This window comes from Nothobranchius furzeri, chromosome 19 (assembly GCF_043380555.1).
Source record: "Nothobranchius furzeri strain GRZ-AD chromosome 19, NfurGRZ-RIMD1, whole genome shotgun sequence".
Classification (NCBI taxonomy): Eukaryota; Metazoa; Chordata; class Actinopteri; order Cyprinodontiformes; family Nothobranchiidae; genus Nothobranchius; species Nothobranchius furzeri.
Window position 1 is genome coordinate 17,926,409 of NC_091759.1, and position 6,840 is coordinate 17,933,248.

Below are 6,840 nucleotides of genomic sequence, written 5' to 3' on the forward strand. Positions count from 1 at the left end.
TCAAAAGGATGACCAGTAGTTGTGGTTCTCGCCCCGGGACTTGGGTCAGAGTATGGCCCAAGTGGTGCACTTGTGTCGGTCTAGGGAGGCTGTGCCGGTCCCCCTGGAGGTCTAAAGGATGACCAGTAGTTGTGGTTCTCGCCCCGGGACTTGGGTCAGAGTATAGCCCAAGTGGAGCACTTGTGTCGGACTAGGGAGGCTGTGCCGGGCCCCCTGGAGGTCTAAAGGATGACCAGTAGTTGTGGTTCTCACCCCGGGTCGTGGGTCCGAGTCTGGCCCGAGTAGAGCACTTTGGTCGGCTACCGGGGGGTGTGCCGTGCCCCCTGGAGGTCTAAAGGATGACCAGTAGTTGTGGTTCTCGCCCCGGGACTTGGGTCAGAGTATAGCCCAAGTGGAGCACTTGTGTCGGCCTAGGGAGGCTGTGCCGGGCCCCCTGGAGATCTAAAGGATGACCATGAGGTCAAAAGGATGACCAGTAGTTGTGGTTCTCGCCCCGGGACTTGGGTCAGAGTATAGCCCAAGTGGAGCACTTGTGTCGGCCTAGGGAGGCTGTGCCGGGCCCCCTGGAGGTCTAAAGGATGACCAGTAGTTGTGGTTCTCGCACCGGGACTTGGGTCAGAGTACAGCCCAAGTGGAGCACTTGTGTCGGTCTAGGGAGGCTGTGCCGGGCCCCCTGGAGGTCTAAAGGATGACCATGAGGTCAAAAGGATGACCAGTAGTTGTGGTTCTCGCCCCGGGACTTGGGTCAGAGTATAGCCCAAGTGGAGCACTTGTGTCGGACTAGGGAGGCTGTGCCGTGCCCCCTGGAGGTCTAAAGGATGACCAGTAGTTGTGGTTCTCGCCCCGGGACTTGGGTCAGAGTATAGCCCAAGTGGAGCACTTGTGTCGGCCTAGGGAGGCTGTGCCGGGCCCCCTGGAGGTCTAAAGGATGACCATGAGGTCAAAAGGATGACCAGTAGTTGTGGTTCTCGCCCCGGGACTTGGGTCAGAGTATAGCCCAAGTGGAGCACTTGTGTCGGACTAGGGAGGCTGTGCCGTGCCCCCTGGAGGTCTAAAGGATGACCAGTAGTTGTGGTTCTCGCCCCGGGACTTGGGTCAGAGTATAGCCCAAGTGGAGCACTTGTGTCGGACTAGGGAGGCTGTGCCGTGCCCCCTGGAGGTCTAAAGGATGACCAGTAGTTGTGGTTCTCGCCCCGGGACTTGGGTCATAGTATAGCCCAAGTGGAGCACTTGGGTCGGACTAGGGAGGCTGTGTCGTGCCCCCTGGAGGTCTAAAGGATGACCAGTAGTTGTGGTTCTCGCCCCGGGACTTGGGTCAGAGAATAGCCCAAGTGGGACACTTGTGTCGGACTAGGGAGGCTCTGCCGTGCCCCCTGGAGGTCTAAAGGATGACCAGTAGTTGTGGTTCTCGCCCCGGGACTTGGGTCAGAGTATAGCCCAAGTGGAGCACTTGTGTCGGACTAGGGAGGCTGTGCCGTGCCCCCTGGAGGTCTAAAGGATGACCATTAGTTGTGGTTCTCGCCCCGGGACTTGGGTCAGAGTACAGCCCAAGTGGAGCACTTGCGTCGGACTAGGGAGGCTGTGCCGGGCCCCCTGGAGGTCTAAAGGATGACCAGTAGTTGTGGTTCTCGCCCCGGGCCGTGGGTCTGAGTATGGCCCAAGTGGGACACTTGTGTCGGACTAGGGAGGCTCTGCCGTGCCCCCTTGAGGTCTAAAGGATGACCAGTAGTTGTGGTTCTCGCCCCGGGACTTGGGTCATAGTATAGCCCAAGTGGGACACTTGTGTCGGACTAGGGAGGCTCTGCCGTGCCCCCTTGAGGTCTAAAGGATGACCATGAGGTCAAAAGGATGACCAGTAGTTGTGGTTCTCGCCCCGGGACTTGGGTCAGAGTATGGCCCAAGTGGTGCACTTGTGTCGGTCTAGGGAGGCTGTGCCGGTCCCCCTGGAGGTCTAAAGGATGACCAGTAGTTGTGGTTCTCGCCCCGGGACTTGGGTCAGAGTATAGCCCAAGTGGAGCACTTGTGTCGGACTAGGGAGGCTGTGCCGGGCCCCCTGGAGGTCTAAAGGATGACCAGTAGTTGTGGTTCTCACCCCGGGTCGTGGGTCCGAGTCTGGCCCGAGTAGAGCACTTTGGTCGGCTACCGGGGGGTGTGCCGTGCCCCCTGGAGGTCTAAAGGATGACCAGTAGTTGTGGTTCTCGCCCCGGGACTTGGGTCAGAGTATAGCCCAAGTGGAGCACTTGTGTCGGCCTAGGGAGGCTGTGCCGGGCCCCCTGGAGATCTAAAGGATGACCATGAGGTCAAAAGGATGACCAGTAGTTGTGGTTCTCGCCCCGGGACTTGGGTCAGAGTATAGCCCAAGTGGAGCACTTGTGTCGGCCTAGGGAGGCTGTGCCGGGCCCCCTGGAGGTCTAAAGGATGACCAGTAGTTGTGGTTCTCGCACCGGGACTTGGGTCAGAGTACAGCCCAAGTGGAGCACTTGTGTCGGTCTAGGGAGGCTGTGCCGGGCCCCCTGGAGGTCTAAAGGATGACCAGTAGTTGTGGTTCTCGCCCCGGGCCGTGGGTCTGAGTATGGCCCAAGTGGGGCACTTGCGTCGGACTGGGGAGGCTCTGCCGCGCCCCCTGGAGGTCAAAAGGATGACCAGTAGTTGTGGTTCTCACCCCGGGTCGTGGGTCCGAGTCTGGCCCGAGTAGAGCACTTTGGTCGGCTACCGGGGGGTGTGCCGTGCCCCCTGGAGCCATGGGAGTGAGCTCCAGCAGACTGGTATTTTTCGGAGAACCAGGCCCACACTCCTCAGACTTTGTGCCCAGGGACAGGCCACCAAAATCGGCCGCGGCTCGTGCACTTTGCCCCTGCGTTTCTCCCAGAACCAGAGCCGGAAAAATCCCAAAATTGATGCCCAGAGATAGTCGACTCTGCCTGGAATAGATTGCCACCCAAACCCGCCAACTCACGCTGGTTTTCCGATGGCCTCACCTACTAACCCGAGCATGGTCATCGCTCGCACCTTCCAAAACCTCCAGGGGCGCAGGCACTTTTCATTTACTGGCCATAAGGCCGACCGCCTTAAGCGTTAAGCGATAAGCGAAAGGCTTAGTTTGGACTTAGTTTTTGGAGCGACGAGGTCGCCGTTTTGTCAATTCTGAACCGATTTTCACGCGGTTTTCGACTGCCTGCGCCTGGGGAGCCGCCCAGAAGCCCCAGGCAGTGTTCTGGGTGGACTTCCGGACCGGTCCGGACCCGGTACCGGCCGGGGGAACCGCACCACGCCTCTCGGGCGTTTCTACACCGATTTTCGCGGGGTTTTCGACTGCATAGACGGGGCCACCTGCTGCAGGGCCCGAGGGAGGGCCTTACTGAGCTGGGTCCGACGCAGGGCCCGGTTCCTGGAGCCCGCTGGGGGGGGGGGGGGTTCTCTAAGGCTCACGGCGGGCTGCTGAGGGGCCGGATCGGATGCAGACAGGCGCTCCTCTGCCCAGGTCTTTGCTCCCCTGCCCCACTAGGAATGGAAGACACACTGCCAACAGCTTCTGGAGGGTGATGGGCCCTGCTGCAGACCAGGTCCGACCCAGGTTTCAGCTATCCCACCCCGCAGGGACTTAAAGACACACTGCCATCAGCTTCTGGAGGCTGCTGAGCTCTACTATAGAGCAGGTCCGACCCAGGTTTCAGCTCCTGCAGCCCACTAGGACTTAAACACACACTGCCATCAGCGTCTGGATGGTGATGGGCCCTGCTGCAGACCAGGTCCGACCCAGGTTTCAGCTATCCCACCCCGCAGGGACTTAAAGACACACTGCCATCAGCTTCTGGAGGCTGCTGAGCTCTACTATAGAGCAGGTCCGACCCAGGTTTCAGCTCCTGCAGCCCACTAGGACTTAAACACACACTGCCATCAGCGTCTGGATGGTGATGGGCCCTGCTGCAGACCAGGTCCGACCCAGGTATCAGCTCCTGCACCCCGCAGGGAATTGAAGACACACTGCCATCAGCTTCTGGAGGCTGCTGAGCTCTGCTATAGACCAGGTCCGACCCAGGTTTCAGCTCCTGCACCCCGCAGGGAACTAAACACACACTGCCATCTGCAACTGGAGGCTGCTGAGCCCTGCTGCAGACCAGGTCCGACCCAGGTTATGGCTCTCCCACCCCCCTGGGACTTAAACACACACAGCCATCAGCTTCTGGATGGTGATGGGCCCTGCTGCAGACCAGGTCCGACCCAGGTTTCAGCTCCTCAACCCCGCAGGGACTTAAACCCACACCGCCATCAGCTTCTGGAGGGTGATGGGCCCTGCTGCGGGCCAGGTCCGACCCAGGTTTCAGCTCTCCCACCCCGCAGGGACTTAAACACACACAGCCATCAGCTTCTGGGGGCTGCTGAGCCCTGCTGCAGACCAGGTCCGACCCAGGTTTCAGCTCTCCCACCCCGCAGGGTCTTTAACACACACACTGCCATCAGCTGCTGGAGGCTGCTGAGCTCCGCTATAGACCAGGTCCGACCCAGGTTTCTGCTCCTGCACCCCGCAGGGAATGAAAGACACACTGCCATCAGCTTCTGGAGGCTGCTGAGCCCTGCTGCAGACCAGGTCCGACCCAGGTATCGGCTCTCCAACCAGGCAGAGACTTAAACACACACACACACACACACACTGCCATCAGCTTCTGGGGGCTGCTGAGCTCTGCTGTAGACCGGGTCCGACCCAGGTTTCTGCTCCTCCACCCCGCAGGGACTTAAACACACACTGCCACCAGCTTCTGGAGGGTGATGGGCCCTGCTTTAGACCAGGTCTGACCCGGGATATAGCTCTCCCACCCCGCAGGGACTTAAACACTCACTGCCATCAGCTGCTGGAGGCTGCCGAGCTCTGCTGCAGACCAGGTCCCACCCAGGTTTCTGCTCCTGCACCCCGCAGGGACTTAAACACACACTGCCACCAGCTTCTGGAGGGTGATGGGCCCTGCTGTGGACCAGGTCCGACCCGGATATCAGCTCTCCCACCAGGCAGGGACTTAAACACACACTGCAATCAGCTGCTGGAGGCTGCTGAGCTCTACTATAGACCAGGTCCGACCCAGGTTTCAGCTCTCCCACCAGGCAGTGACTTAAAGACACACTGCCATCAGCTGCTGGAGGCTGCTGAGCTCTTCTATAGACCAGGTCCGACCCAGGTTTCAGCTCTCACACCAGGCAGGGACTTAAACACACACTGCCATCAGCTGCTGGAGGCTGCTGAGCTCTGCTATAGACCAGGTCCGACCCAGGTTTCAGCTCTCCCACCAGGCAGGGACTTAAAGACACACTGCCATCAGCTGCTGGAGGCTGCCGAGCCCTGCTGCAGACCATGTCCGACCCAGGTTTCAGCTCTCCCACCAGGCAGGGACTTAGAGGCACGCTGCCATCAGCTTCTGGAGGCTGCTGAGCTCTGCCATAGACCAGGTCCGACCGAGGTTTCAGCTCTCCCACCCCGCAGGGACTTAAACACACACTGCCATCAGCTGCTGGAGGCTGCTGAGCTCTGCTATAGACCAGGTCCGACCCGGGATATAGCTCTCCCACCCCGCAGGGACTTAAACACACACTGCCATCAGCTGCTGGAGGCTGCTGAGCTCTTCTATAGACCAGGTCCGACCCAGGTTTCAGCTCTCCCACCCCGCAGGGACTTGAACACACACTGCCATCAGCTTCTGGAGGCTGCTGAGCTCTGCTATAGACCAGGTCCGACCCAGGTTTCTGCTCCTCCACCCCGCAGGGAATTAAAGACACACTGCCATCAGCTTCTGGATGGTGATGGGCCCTGCTGCAGACCAAGTCCGACCCGGGTTACAGCTCTCCCACCAGGCAGGGAATTAAACACACACTGCCATCAGCTGCTGGAGGCTGCTGAGCTCCGCTATAGACCAGGTCCGACCCGGGTTCCTGCTCCTGCACCCCGCAGGGACCAAAACACACACACTGCCATCAGCTTCTGGAGGCTGCTGAGCTCTTCTATAGACCAGGTCCGACCCAGGTTTCAGCTCTCCCACCAGGCAGGGACTTAAACACACACTGCCATCACCTTCTGCTGGCTGCTGAGCTCTGCTGCAGACCAGGTCCGACCCAGGTTTCAGCTCCTGCACCCCGCAGGGAACTAAACACACACTGCCGTCACCTTCTGCTGGCTGCTGAGCCCTGCTGCAGACCAGGTCCGACCCAGGTTTCAGCTCCTGCACCCCGCAGTGGATTAAAGACACACTGCCATCAGGTTCTGGAGGCTGCTGAGCTCTGCTGCAGACCAGGTCCGACCCAGGTTATGGCTCTCCCACCCCGCAGGGACTTAAACACACACCGCCGTCAGCTTCTGGATGGTGATGGGCCCTGCTGCAGACCAGGTCCGACCCACGTTTCAGCTCTCCCACCCCGCAGGGGATGAAACACACACTGCCATCAGCTTCTGGAGGCTGCTGAGCTCTGCTAAAGACCAGGTCCGACCCAGCTTTCAGCTCTCCCACCAGGCAGGGAGTTAAAGACACACTGTCATCGGCTTCTGGAGGGTGCTGAGCCCTGCTGCACACCAAGTCTGACCCAGGTTTCAGCTCATCCACCCCGCAGGGACCTAAACACACACTGCCATCAGCTTCTGAGTGGTAATGGGCCCTGCTGCAGACCAGGTCCGACCCAGGTTTCAGCTCCTCCACCCCGCCATCACCAGCTGGAGGCTGGCTGCTGCTCCTGCACCCTGCCATCAGCTGCTGGAGGCTTCTGTTCCTCCACCCCGCCATCAGCAGCTGGAGGCTGGCTGCTGGAGGCTGGCTGCTGCTCCTCCACCCCGCCATCACCAGCTGGAGGCTGGTTGCAGCT